The sequence below is a fragment of the Hippocampus zosterae genome, chromosome 12, assembly GCF_025434085.1.
Source record: "Hippocampus zosterae strain Florida chromosome 12, ASM2543408v3, whole genome shotgun sequence".
Taxonomy (NCBI): Eukaryota; Metazoa; Chordata; class Actinopteri; order Syngnathiformes; family Syngnathidae; genus Hippocampus; species Hippocampus zosterae.
The window spans coordinates 1,468,037-1,482,880 of record NC_067462.1 but is presented as its reverse complement, the minus strand read 5'-3'; the positions used below and the strand labels follow the sequence as shown (position 1 = coordinate 1,482,880).

Sequence of the window (14,844 nt, the reverse complement as noted above, 5' to 3'; positions counted from 1 at the left end):
TCGGGGGCTCGCCGCCTCCTGCGCAGATTGTAAGCCGTGGAACCATTTCGGGCCGTGCGAATGAATAAATCATGGAGCGCGGAATACAACAAGAGCGAGCCGGGCTAAATATTTCATTGTCGCCGTCCGACGCCGCGGCCTTAATTTCTGACGGCTACTAAAGATAAGAGGCTTATTGTACACCATCGTAAAAGTTAATTACATTTCCCCCTGTAAACATCAGAAGATTGTAAAATGTGACAAACAGTGGCTTGGTGGCACATGCCTTAACTTAAAAACAACAAAGAGGGCCATTAGTGGTAAAAGCTAGCAAGGACGTACAAATTGCTACTGTACTTAAAGGGGCAGTTTGTAGTTTCCATAAAAACTACTCACACCCCTTATGGCCGTGGTGCTCATTTGGCAGCACGGCTAGCGCTGTGCTCGCTTGGTTCTTAACAAGTTTTGACGAAGAAGGTGTTTGCCAAGTAGGAGCGACGTCCTAACGTCCTCGTAAAGCGTCCAAACGTCACTGCTCTTCCATCGACCGAGATGGAACCAAGCTAGTCTTGGTTAGGCTAGGTTAGGCTAGGCTAGGTTAGGCTGCTCTTCCATCGACCAAGATGGAAGAGCAGCCTAACCTAGCCTAGCTCTTCCATCGACCGAGATGGAAGAGCAGCCTAGCCTAGCCTAGCCTAGCCTAACCTAGCCTAACCAAGCCTAGCCTGCGCTAGGAATCATAATGACAATAACGCGCTGTGAGCATCTGCTAGGGCAGCTTAGCATAGCATCGATTTTACTCGCATGTGTGTGACTTGGGGTGGGGGGGGGGGATCTCTCCATGGATGATAAACACGCCAACCCTTTCAAACACAATTAATATTTCCGAGTGTGGCATTGGTTCATTACAAAGATCCGATGAGGCACAAACAATCTCCTTATTTGTGTGTCATTATCAAGAGAAAAGTCCGTTTCTTTCGGGAGGGTGTCGGCAGTGCGCCACCGACCTGTGACTACGCGAGACGCCGGCTCCCTAACTGAAACACACTTCAATCCAATTCCTGGCGCTAATGAAGCCATTATTTTTGCCAGAATCAGATTTGGTAGTGTGAGGTTAATGGCTTCATTAGGCAACAAATCGCCACCCAGGGCCTGCGTAATGTGCTTTGCCCGTGCGGCCTGGGCTATATTTCATCATTTGCTGCCTATGAATGTATGAAATTACTGCAAAATAGATTATCCCTGGGTAACGTCGCAATGCTTTTATTGCGAAAAGCCGTTCGCCGCAACGCTTTATAACTGCGGATGGGTTCGTGCCAATAAATTAACACCCATTCCCGTACAGATAGCGAAATGCAGATCGGATTTCGAAGAGGGACACATATTGACAGACTCGGTCTGGATTTAGAGTGGGAGTTGCCATATCTCCTCCCTTTTTTTTTCTTGTTTGAGGCTCTTACAATGTCCCTCAAACGCCAACAACAGGCTCCAGAGGCCAGTTTGCTTCAGGTTCTGATCTGGTGTAAAATGAAAGTGTCGTGAGGCCACGTTTACACTTTGTCAGTTGGCCTGAAATGAACAAGCTGCTGGTATCTGACCAGTGGATTTATTATTATTATTATTATTTTTTTGTGGGGGGCGGCAATGTTTCTGTATACCTACCAGGCTCCGCAAATTAACTGAGTGTACTTTGTAGTGCTGTGACTATTGAATATTTGTACGATCAATTATTCTCCCAATTATTCCACCGATTAATTGAATGTGTGTGTATATACAGTATATATAATATATATATATTTATACTAACTTAATTGATGCAGGAGGTATCGAATTTACGTGATGATACATCACCGTGGCGGCAGAGCTTGTAATTGGCCCAACGCTAAGGCAGTGAGGAGTAATCGGTTTCCCCCGGATATGTTTATCAAGCGCCTCGTAATTGTCCGTCTGAGTTTTTTGCTTGTTGATTATTTGAAAAATGTTTGCATGAAAGCAAGTTCATCAGTGTTGAAGTTACAGAATGAAAAAAAGCTGCAGCGGGTGCTAACGTGAATTTACAGAATATACCGTATACGGACGTGATCTCTTTATTAAGTTCATTTCTTTGCTGCAAGTGTACCTCGCAATTGATCGGTGACAAGGCATCGTCATTTCAAAACGAATCAGCCCGGCCTCATTTTTTCCCACCAAGCCACTGTCAAAAGCGCCTCCGACATTGTCCGCCTTATTTGTTCTGCGGCCGGGCGGGGCCGCGTCTCACCTCGAATGCCGCGCCATTCAATTATGCGTCAGATCCAACAATCGTTAATTTAATTGCGTGTCGGGTGACCCGCGCAATGTGCAAAGGCATTCTCCTTGAGTGATGCTACTTCTTGTTGGCGCGGCAACTTTAATCACGACACTCGAGGGGAAGTTTTAATATTAGTTCCACATCTGTCACTGTTTTCGTTCCAGTTACTATAATAAGGTGAAAATTAATCATTTAGTAAGGGCACTTTGGAACAATCCCTTTATCACTGCTGAATAAATAAAAAAAACGTGGGCATTATTTACGAGGTCTGCCGCTCGATTCCACGGTCCTTAATAAATTCCTTCTAATTAACATGTACGGGTCATTTTTGAAAGACACTTACGGGGTGTCCCCGAATGTCACGATACACGTCTGTTTTTTTTTTCCCCCCCCCCCGCACATTGGCGACCCGAGTGAGGATCGGCGGTGTCAAGCAGCGGGGGGGCCTACCCAACCTTTTTTGCGTCACGGACCAGTTGAGACGAGTACATGCCCTTCACGAAGCAAGCATTTTTTTTTCATTGCTTATAAATTGCCAGTTTTAAAGCGCTGGGACTGACAGCAAAGAATAATTATGGAGCCATTGAATATTTTATGACCAGATTTTTATTTTTTTTTCATTCATTCCAAACTGTGCTATTCCACTGTAGGATAAAATCACACAGTGAACCGCAAAGAAATGGACCAATCAGGAATAACAAATATGCCTTGTCATGTCAACATCATACATTTTAAGTGAAGTCCTAAATCTGAAAAATCTGAAAAATCTGAAATCAACGGTCTCAAACTTGGGACTTAAACTGGACAGTGATTTCAAACTCGATCGGCAAATTGGTGCCGTTGTTAAATCCAGCTTCTTTCACCTTAGACAGCTGGCCAAAATAAAACCTTTCCTCTCACATGAACACTTTGAGACAGTAATTCATGCCTTTGTCACATCCCGGCTCGATTACTGCAACGCCCTGTACTTTGGAGTCAGCCAGTCCTCCATCAAGCGCCTTCAGCTGGTACAGAATGCCGCTGCTCGCCTCTTGACTGGTACTCGTAAGAGGGAGCATATAACTCCTACTTTGGCATCCCTTCACTGGCTCCCCATTCATTTTAGAATTATTTTTAAGATCCTCCTCTTTGTTTTCAAATCTCTGAATAATCTCGCGCCACCTTACCTCTCTGAGCTCATACGCCCCTACACCCCTGCCCGGCGCCTCAGGTCTGTGGACCAGTCTTTGCGAGACGTACCAAGAACTAAACTGAGGCTCAGAGGGGATCGAGCCTTTTCTGTTGCTGGTCCATCTCTCTGGAATGACCTCCCACTGAACATTCGGCAAGCCTCCTCGCTGCCCATCTTTAAATCCCTCCTCAAAACTCACTTGTATTCTTTGGCGTTTGACTCAGCATGACTTAGATTTGCTATTGTTTTTACTGCTTGGTGCTTTCTACCGCCTTATTACTTATTACTTATTACTGATTCGTCTTACTGTTTATTGTATATGTTAAATCGCTCCATGTACAGCACTTTGTATGCAGCGATGGCTGTTTGAAAGTGCTCTATAAATACTGTTGACTTGACTTGACTTGACTAAATATATGGCATTAGCATCCTTGCTACTTGCTAACGTGATTGGTTAAAAGATGACGCGATCGATTGCTGTTTTCATTCGGTGGCCGCCGTCTACTTATTAGCGGCTAAAGTGCTAATGTTTACAACGGCAAGCCGTGCTCACTTTTTCAAGCTTTTCACTCGATCATTGGGGTGCTACGTGTTCAAATAATTCAACAGGTTTCTCATGTTTGTCTTGTTTTTGACAACATAGCACGCGCAACAGCTTCCTCCGAACCGCGAGGGCAGGAACTTCTCTTGTCCAAATAGCTTCCTCTTCAGAAGTAATGGCTGCCCATCAGCTGCGCGTTTAGCTAGCTGTACGTCGGGTCAATTTGTTCCCATTACTTTCTGCGTCCTGGTTCTTCTTTCATTTATTGGCGGGTTCCGTTTCTCTCAACTTGCAAACCAATATTCGAAGGGGGACTACGATGAGCTAGCGTCGCACACATTTGCGCCACGTCTGATCACGTAAACATGCTCACAGCTAGCCGCTGGTCACGCAATATCACAATTCTCGATCATATAATCACCCGGCAAGGAGCTCGCCCCCCACCCCCCCAACACGACAAACGGCTCCAGAAGGCCAATAAAAGACCGATCCTCCGCTGGCGTCCAAATCGATCCTCGATGTTGTTAGCGCCTTAGAAAGACGGCGGGAGCCGTTAAGGAAAATGATTCATTTGGGTAACGACGAGCTGATGTTTTTGCACTTGCTCATCACCTCGGCCCGCTCGGCGATCCGCCGCCATTCGGATTTCTGCTTCCGTCTCCAAATAATGATCTCCTCGGAGGCCCGCATGTGACTGGAGACGGGCGATTACGGAGAAAAAGCTACAATCGATGGATAATGAATGCCAATGAATCTCTAGCGGAGGAGGGGGAGTGGTAGGATTGCGGGGGCACAGAAGGCCGCCGGGCTTTGATTAATGTCTCCCGGCGCATGGTAACCGGGACATCCCATAATGCATCGCACAGCACTGTCTGGAGACTTCATTTTCATCAGCTTCAAGCCTCTCTATCCTCTCACATTTTTTTTTTATTTAAACATTTTGCCGACGCCTCCCAGCTGACCGAGGCACTAATGGGACCATTAACAGTTTTGCCGTGGTCATTAATCACCCGCTCCGATGCGGTCAAATCTCATTGTGCTGTCGCAAATAATTTGCAAGGGAGTCTTTTGTTGCCCTCCTTTCAATTTTTGTTCTCCAGTCGACCCTTGCGACAACGTAACTCGAGGGACGTAGCGAATCCGTACGTCACAACGGTCGTTCGTCGTAACCATTCCCGATAAAATGGCCGCCAACCTATGATGGATACTTACAGTACGAAACGTTGAAAGTGTAATTCAGTATAAATATGTCGGGACTTTGAAATGTGAACGTTGTAGGCGTGGAAACCTTGTCAATGGGGTACGTCCAAAAGAGGTTTGACTGTAGTCATTTAGTTTCCGCTAACGTCAAAACTTTGGAGGTTAGCCGCTGAACTGAAATGGTTATTCATGGAACGGCTAATGAGATCTTTGGGGATGTAACAACGAATGTCTGTCTTTTACTTTTTTTTCTTTGGTTTGTTTTGTTAACCTAATAAAACTAAATATTTTTCAGCTTTTCTTCCAGCCTCACCAAATCGTACTAGCAAAACCATTTCTTGTGCTAACAGTTGACCTTGAGGGAAATGTGCTTAAGATCACATTTGCTGGGGAAAAAAATAAAAGAAGACGTTTCCCCCACCCCAGCCCGGAAGGCTTCGATGTAAAATGGTTCCAATTGTGAGACTCGATCATTTCAAGCGCTCTTTATGGGGCCGGCTGCGCTTCTCGGAGGTCACAACGAGTGCACATAAGCAAGGCCTGGATGAATGGGCAACCGCTAGCATCGATATGACGCTAATGTCATTTGCCGACGCATCCCGGTCGTTACTGGGGCCGGCAAAGAGCGCCCCCCCCCCCACCCACCCCGCTCCCTGTAATGACTGGCATGTCAGGAAAAGAAATGTGATTACGCGGCAATGGTAGATGTCGCCGTTATTGCCGTGACAGACGTCGGAGACCAGAGCAGTCAACAGATTTCTCTCGGGTTGGTCTCGCTCGGCCAAAGTCAACTTCCTTTCAGCGAAGACGGAAAGTCGCCGAGTCACTTTCATGGCACCTGCCTGACAACCGCTACGTATTTCAACACGCCATCTTTTAAGTCACGGTGCTTTGATTGGTGCCCCCCGTCCCCCTCCCTAGAATCCATCACAAGCGGCTTGCTTTGACCGCCATTTTGAAAGTGTTCTCCCAGCTTGTTATAAAAGCGCATCAACGTTTCTAAGAGCCGCGTTTGATTCGCAAGACGACGGCGTCCTTCGCTTCAACTCGTCATGGGGGGGGGGGGGGGGTGTCTTCAATACATTTGATGTGAGGCTAGCACGCGCTCCGTGGACTTAAACTGTCCACCGCAATGACAGGCGATGAAAACATTGAAAGCACAGGAAGGAGCATGTTTTTGTTTTGTTTTTGTTTTAAACTCTCCGTGTCTTGAGCATGCTAAACCAGCCGTGTGGAAACCACTTTTGCTGTCACCTTCACATTGCCTTTGCAAGGATGAAATATGGACTGAAAAAAAAAAACGCTGTGTTGAATTGACTCGATTTTGTTGCGATGGATGGAAAGTAGATGCCCAAGTACTTGAGAAAGGCACCTGCATCCGGATGATTTGATATGGCGCAACCACTTGATGAAATCAAATGGAGTCAATTCAACACAGCCTATTTTGGGGCGCAGGCCACAGATGGTCCCCCCCCCCCCCCCCCCCCCCTTAGACTGCCGATTGCCTCTCGGTTTTGTCTTCTGGGTTCAGGTGCAAAAATTCTCTCTGTGGGACGCATCCAAAACAATGACTGGCAAACATTCCCGGCCGCTTTTTGTGTGTCTCAAAAGCAAGCCACACAGGAAAAAAAAGTTTAAAAAAAAAATTTGAGTAATTTTTTACTCAATTTTTTGGTCAAAGTGTTTCAGATCAAATATTTCAGATAAATGTATCTGGAGGGCGGCCCGGTAGTCCAGTGGTTAGCACGTGGGCTTCACAGTGCAGAGGTACCGGGTTCGATTCCAGCTCCGGCCTCCCTGTGTGGAGTTTGCATGTTCTCCCTGGGCCTGCGTGGGTTTTCTCCGGGTGCTCCGGTTTCCTCCCACATTCCAAAAACATGCGTGGCAGGCTGATTGAACACTCTAAGTTGTCCCTAGGTGTGAGTGTGAGCGTGGATGGTTGTTCGTCAATGTGTGCCCTGCGATTGGCTGGCAACCGATTCAGGATGTCCCCCGCCTACTGCCCGGAGACAGCTGGGATAGGCTCCAGCACCCCCCGCGACTCTAGTGAGGATCAAGCGGTTCGGAAGATGAATGAATGAATGAATGTATCTGGATCCCGATAATTTCATTTGGAAGTTGAGTGGATTCAACAGCCCATTTCTTTTTTCAGTGCATCCTCATTTGTTTCAATCCAATTAATTCGAGATTCCACGGTCTTCTCGCCCCCTCCTTTCTGAATGACATTAAAAAATAAAAATTAAAAAAAAATCTCTGAAGGCCCAAAGAGCCTCTCCAATATTTTCCAACCTTTTACCTTGCAGAAGTAGACGGAGAAAAGGTTGAGAAAGGGAGAAGGAACAAAGTACAAAAGCATCATTAGGATTTTCCCAGCGCCGTCCTCGCAGCTAATTACGGGCGGCTCGAAATTTCAAAGCGAGGCGGCGGCGTTGCTCGACGTCAAAAAAAAAAAGAAAAGCCGCCCGCTCGCTTTTCCTCGTCTTTGCCGTTTTTCTCGGCGAGGTGGATAATGAGCCACCTGTCTTTGCCGAGTCCTGCGATATCGCCCTCAGCGTTTCATCCTTTTGGCAGCGCGGGGAATAAAAAAAACGCTGAGCGGAGTGACGGCACGAAGGAAACAAAAAAAAGGAATCACGGACGGGGCTTTTGGTTGAGTTCTTGAAAGTACTCGGCAGACAATGCCCGGTGGAGATCGGACGTTGTGACTCACAGATCTTAAAGTCGCTTTGAACACAACATCCTGCTGCACAATTGGAGAAGATTTTGCGTCGGTACCTTTTTTTCCCCTTTTTAGTTCAAGTGTATATAAAAAAAAAAAATTCGGACAAGTTTTCCTGGCTTATGGCTTTATCTCTCTCAATATTGGCCAACTCAGTGTGGAGGGAGGGGGGGGGGGGGTAATTTCCATATGTTCTGAAATTTAAGTCATATTGAAAATGAGTAATCCGCTTGTCTTTTTTATGTTGAAATTTTGATTGCAAATAAGCATGAAAATACATCCATACACAACATTATGTGACATTATATAACCCCAGTGTGGGACGAATAAATGATATCTTATCTTATCTTATCTTATCATTAAAAAAATATCTGAATGCACAATTTAAAGGAGATATTTTCACCCATCTTTTAAAAAATTCATCACAATTTACACAGTGCACACTTAACGTCCAGCTGTCACACTCTGGTTGAAATCACTCAGTTGCAGGGGTGGGGGTGGGGGGGTGGGTGCAGAACCGACCTTCGATAGAGCTGCCGGTCATGGGGGAGGGCTCTCTTGAGTTTGACACCAGAGTCTCAGACCGAAGAGGAACACTAAATTGCAAATAGCTTACGATGACAAACGAAACAAGCATTCCACCTCTTTGCGAATAGAATGAATGTACCAACATGTCCCTTGAACATCTGAAATTTGAATAACGCAATGAATGTTGCTCGCCTGGTCTTACGACTTCCTTGCGCGTTTGAAAGTCGCATGCCAACCGTCTGAGCTCGGGCGCAGGCAAATTCCAGGCCACCTCGCGCTCTCCAAGGAGGGAAAGCTGCGGCCTTTTGATAAACCAAATGCAAATGTGAACTTTTCCGAGAGCCCGAGAAGCCGTTTGATGCCTGAATCTCCTTGGTTAGGTGCGGGGAAACAATTGGGGTGCCTTTATGTCTGAAAAAGTGCCCATTTGTGGTTCCAGCGGGTGGCGAACATGACCGCAGTGACGGCTGGACCTTCAGATAACAAAACAATGGCCGTAGTACGTTTGTGTGATCTTATTATTTTTTTCTCCTATCCTCTTTTTTCACATTCTTCTGTTAAGAAGAAAAAGCTGACCGGCTCGACTTACTTCAATGAATGATGAACTCATTTCCTGCCAAAATGTAAAAATGTGCTAGCACACGCATCCCTCATTTGCCATGTAAGCGGAGCGTTAGCTAGCTGGTATCGGCTCGTGCTAGCTTGCGCGGGTCGTGTTGTAACATTTTGAACTTGCCAACTGATGGATATATTCTGAAAAACGGGGGGTCGGGGGACGGGGGAACACTCTGTCCCCACTAAAATGTCCCCCCCCCCCCCCCAACAGGGTTCAAACATGTTTATGGGCATTTGACTATTTATTTAGCTAGCACAGTGTCACCACAAAAAAAAAAAAAACGCGGAATTCTATCGTGTTGATTCAACGCAACAGCTTGAACATCATCTTGATGGTACACCGAGTTATAATCGGCTTAAATTTATGCTCATTTCTTCGCACTCAGCAGCCTGAAAGCCAGTTAGGGCGCCATATAACTTTGGCTGACAGCAAGCGGGGCTGACGTGCGAGCCATGCAAAGCGCTTTGCTGAACTCGACGCCGTCTCGGAATACAGATATCACGGCGGAGCGCGAAAACCACTTCACACGAGCTGTTTACGTTGGCAACAACAGATGCTGCGCTCAGATGGCCAAAGAGGACTGCAACTTGTCGCCGTGCCAACTGCTTTTGGCACCGTGTTTCCAACGGCGTCTTGTCCCGGTTTTCTCTTATTCTTACAGAAACCGCACTCTGTTTTTGCTTTTATTGGGGCTGTGGGTGGGCTGGAACCGGAGTTCACTTTTGGTGAAAAGCCTCAACCGGTTGCTAGTCAGTCACCGGTCGGGCATTTTGCCAAACGACCGCTCACACTCGCATTCACACTTGTTCACACGTGCCGAAATCAGGTCATCTTATACCTTTTAGGCTAAGACTGTGTGTTTTTCGCACATCAGATGGCCAAACATGACTTTGCATTCATAATTCACAGTCCCAACCGGGTAAAGCACATCGAGCAACATGAATGCATTATTCAATGTGCTGTGTTAAGTCATACCTCCCCACAAAAAAAAAAAAAGTGCACAGCTACCAAGGCCCTCGTTGAAAGAGCACGGTGGCGTCATATACATTCTGTTGAAAAAAAAAAAAAAAAAAAGCTCCTCCAAGAGCAGAACACGGCTTGTTCCCCTCTTTGCCTGTAGAGGGCGCAGTGGTTCTTTTCATTTCCTTGTCATTGGCGTGCTGCTGTGCATATTACATCATTGAAGTCATTCAAGCTCCCGTTGGTTGTTATTTTGTATGTTAAAAAGAAAACACATTATGATGAAATACCAGAATTGGACATTTGTACAAAGTCGGGCTTTCAAAACGGAGGATTTCAAGTTTGGCTTTGAAGCCTGATTTAAAGGCAGGTTTCAAGTCTGGATTCGGGGAAAGCTTTCAAATTGGGATTTCAAGTCAAGTTTGAAACAGTCAATCACGCCTTCGTCACATCTCATCTGAATTCATGTTCCGCACTTGATTTAGGAGTGAGCCAATCCTCCATGAAGCGGCTCCAGTTGCTCCAGAACGTCGCCGCTCGCCTCTTGACCGCTACTTGAAAAAGGGAGCGCATAACTTTTCATTTTAAATTTTGAGTTGGACTGTTTTTGTGCTTTCGACTGTCTTCTTCATTCATTTATTGCTTAATTGTTTGTTGTTGCATGAAAGCTTTTTTGCTCCATGTCCAGAACTTTGTTGACAGCGTCGCTTGTTTTCAAGTGCTCAAGAAAGACGGTCGAGTTGAGCAAGAGCATTCACCTTTTCACTAATGCGTCTCCATTTGTGTGTGGAAGCGCGAGGTGAAGAGTGCAAATGCAACTTAAAGTGCTCTCTTGCATCCAGGGACTCGCCGGGTGTCCACCTTGCAGGACGTCCATATTTGCCCGCAACTGAATTGCTGCTTCATTCCTTTTTTTTCCCCACGTCTTTAAGCGACGATGAAACAGACGATACATTTCTAACCTCGAAATGAATGAAATACATTTAAGATCATCCAAATTTGGTTCCTGCTTTTTGAAAAACAAAATAAAATAAAAAAAAGGACTCAGGCCATTATTTTAGGAGGGAGAGGATATGAATATTTTCGGTCAATGTAGGCAAATGGATTTCTGACAAAGTCTCATTTTCATTGTTAGCTGTAATGGGATTGTAATCAGAAGCGTACCGTGTTTTTTTTTTTGGATTCGTGTCTTGCGTGTTCTACCTTCGATGTTTTGCTACACATACTTAAGTCAGCATCACTCGCATACATAAAAACCAGACATTCTGATTTGCTAGCTCACATTCAGCAGCTACAACGGCCGGCTAAGAAAAGCTAACATTGGGAAAAGTCGACATTAGCAGACACAAGTTTCACCCGCACATAATAACGAGATGAAGAGGAAGCGACGGGGCGAGCCAGCCAGCCGCCTCGGCGTCTTTTGATCGAGTGTCGCGGCATCAACGGAAGTGACGCGGCTAATATTAGCTAACGTCCAAGACGTACTCTTCCTCAATAACGCGCCGGTGTCGCGACTTTGTCCAGTTCATTTGAAAACGACATAAGCATTGTGTCTTTTCTGTCTTTTTTTTTTTTTCCAGGCAGCCATCCTCCATCCCTCCGCGGGCGTATCAAGGTCAGGTGAAGGCAATGCGAGGGATTACGGGAGCTCAGTGAATAGCCTCTGTGTCCACCAGGAAAGGGTGAAGTTAATGGCTTAGAGAGGAGTGTGGGAGGTCTCCAGCCCGTGAAAACGGATGCCTTTTATTGCACATTGACCCTCTGCTCGAGCCTCTCTTGATAGTCCGGGATGAAGACCCGGGAGGCGGCTGCGGAGTGGGGGGTGGCGCCTGCCCGGATTTGCAGTTAATGTAGCGCCGTTAATGAAGTCGCTACGGTGCGGCGGACGCGTCCGTAACCTCGTTGATCGCCCCGGGTCGACTGCCTCTATTGCGGGTCCTAAGTGGCGACTTGGATTGCGCATTTAACAAGCCTCGGGTGACTTTGGGGGACCGCCGGCCTGCGGGCCTGTTGGGCCTACTTGCCCAACAAGTGCAAGTAATTCCCATTAGCTGCGCAAGATGTTGTCGAGTGACTCGAAATGGGACGATAAGAGGGGGAACGCGGTTTTCCTTTTGGGAACAACGAGCAGCTCTTTTTGGCAGTGGCGGAGGGGGCAGGACCAGCGGGGCCAAAAGACTCTTACGGGCACTGACCTATTGCTCAAAATTTCCGGAATTATGGGGATAGTTGCTTCAACTGCCAGACGTAAATCAAACGACAACAACAAAACAAGTAAGTTCGCCCCAAAACTGAATCACAACACACGTACGGTACACGTCAGAATTATGCAAAAAGTCTCCAGATTTAAGCTGGTGGGCGATGAATCGGAACAATATTCAAGTGCCCCGCGTTGAAAAGGCTTTTCGTTACGACAAACAAAATGTACGGTGCGGGATTCCCCTCCGTCGCTTGGCAAATGTTCATATTGTATTCCACAGCGTCGTCGGCGGCCATTTTGTTGGAAGTGGTTCCGTGATAACGTAGAGATTCGCGATGTCCTCGGAGGTACGTTGTCACCCGGTTCGACTGTTTACTAATAAAAATCAAGAAAAGACAACAACGTTACATATTTGGGAGGTTGTCATGGCAACTCTGCCGCGATTTTTGCGAATTGCACTGCATCCCAACGGGCGACCATGATGTCGTTTGTTATTACGGGGCCAGCAGGAGAGACAAAGCCCATCTCCGATGTCCGTCAAGCAATTAATTTTTGCTGTCGGCGTCCGGGCGATGCGCGCGGATCCTGGTTTTCGCACAATGCTAATTGCCGCGCCAGCATCCCCCCGCTGATAATTTATGCGCGGCCGTAATCTTGCGCGTCTCGCCGCCCGACGCGCGGCTCAGGCGGGAGCGTCTGTGGCCTTGGCTGACAGGTAGAGGTGAAAAACAATCCGACAGGCAAGCGCAAGAAGCCGCACTGGCCCAAGTGACTTCAATCTGGGGATTTTTTTTTCCTATTATATTATATTATTATTATTATTATATTATATATATATTACATATATATTACATATATATTACATATATTCATTCATTCATTCATTCATCTTCCTAACCGCTTGATCCTCACTAGGGTCGCGGGGGGTGCTGGAGCCTATCCCAGCTGTCTCCGGGCAGCAGGCGGGGGACACCCTGAATCGGTTGCCAGCCAATCGCAGGGCACACAGAGACGAACAACCATCCGCACTCACACTCACACCTAGGGACAATTTAGAGTGTTCAATCAGCCTGCCATGCATATTTTTGGAATGTGGGAGGAAACCGGAGCACCCGGAGAAAACCCACGTAGGCCCGGGGAGAACATGCAAACACCACACAGGGAGGCCGGAGCCGGAATCGAACCCGGTACCTCTGCACTGTGAAGCCCACGTGCTAACCACTGGACTACCGGGCCGCCCTATATTACATATAATATATAATATATGTATTATATATATATTATATTATATTATTCATTCATTCATTCATCTTCCGAGCCACACATCCGCATGACCAGATGGTTCAATCCAATACTAGCGCATGTCCACCTTAAGCTAACGACGGCAGAATTGGGACCAAGCGGCCAAGACGGGCTTTTAGCTCGATTCTCCAACTCCTTTGTCGTAACTAAATGCAAGGCAACACTCCTGGGACGCGCTTGCTTTCCTGTGAGTCTAATCACCATGAAAATTCCGAAAATAGTTCTCGCGTTGAGTGAAAACGGCCCGATTCAGGCCGACCGCTGTGTGTTCTTAGACGGCCCGTTGTGCTCCCTTTACGTTGAGAGAGCGAAGAGTGCCGTATAATAGTCGAGCCTTTCATGCCAAATTGGATTACAAGCGCTTGTGAAGTCAAAGCGACCGGGCGCTGGCTTGTCTCTCTTGTTGTTTATTTGGCTGTCAATAAATCCGCCGAGGAATGAAAACTTGGTGTGTTGTGCGACGCGTTTGGTAAAAAGCCAAGTTTGCTGGGGATTAATTTTCCCGTTAAAAAGTGTTTGGCGTTTTGTTTAGTGTAAACGAACATCACAGGCTCAACACACACACACACATTTTAGAAGCAGAGTTTGTTTTGCGAGTGTTTGGAAAGTGCCGATAATGCCCGTCGTAACTCTTTGTAGTCGAAAAGCAGAGCGGCTTAGACGGATGATGAGACGCGCGCCCGCACCTTTTGCATTTCAACAACGCCAATCACAAAACGACCGAGGTGGGTCACATGACTTGGGACTCCCCAAGTCATGTGCGGGACTCCATCGATGGCCAAGAAACACATGAAATAAATCTTTGTCCACCATTGCCTTTGATTTGTGTACCGCGCGCGTGCGGATTCCTTTTGAAGCAATGCGGCATTTCATCACTTTGGGAAACACGCCTTGATGCGCGGCTGTTATTAATGTCTCGGCTTGACGCGATAACCTCGACTCAGCCAAGAGTGCCGTCAAAACATGTCAAGGTAATCTGTGTTTCCAGATTAATTCTTCATTCTAAATCCGTCGCAAAAAATGATGCCAATGATCAAGGCGGGGGAATTCTCCTGGGCCGGAGGAGATTTTTGTCATCTTGCCTCCATCGCATCAAAATGAAGCGCCGATTCCTGCACTCAGTACATTATCGCTTGAAGAAGTGGTAATTGTGCAAAACTGTTTTAGATGACATGTGCCGGGATGCTCACAAACAAGAATTAAAAGGTCAAAAGTTCAAGATGAAACATTTTGATTTGAATGTTTTGGTGGTGGTGGGGGGGGGGGGGGGGGTTCCCCAGGTGCCTTGCATTTGGCTGGTGGACAGTTGAAGGTGTAAGCGGCTTCACTTACCTATTT

The 14,844-nt window shown here is 46.7% G+C and overlaps 1 long non-coding RNA gene across 1 annotated transcript in view; it reads right to left on the bottom strand.

Annotated features, from left to right (window-relative positions):
• LOC127611429 (uncharacterized) overlaps positions 1-3,358 on the bottom strand; it is a 159,658-nt gene extending 156,300 nt beyond the window's left edge. Inside the window, exon 1 of the long non-coding RNA XR_007965320.1 lies at positions 3,048-3,358. This is a non-coding gene — a long non-coding RNA (uncharacterized LOC127611429). The remainder of the gene's footprint in view (positions 1-3,047) is intronic.
• Between the last annotated feature and the right edge of the window lie 11,486 nt (positions 3,359-14,844).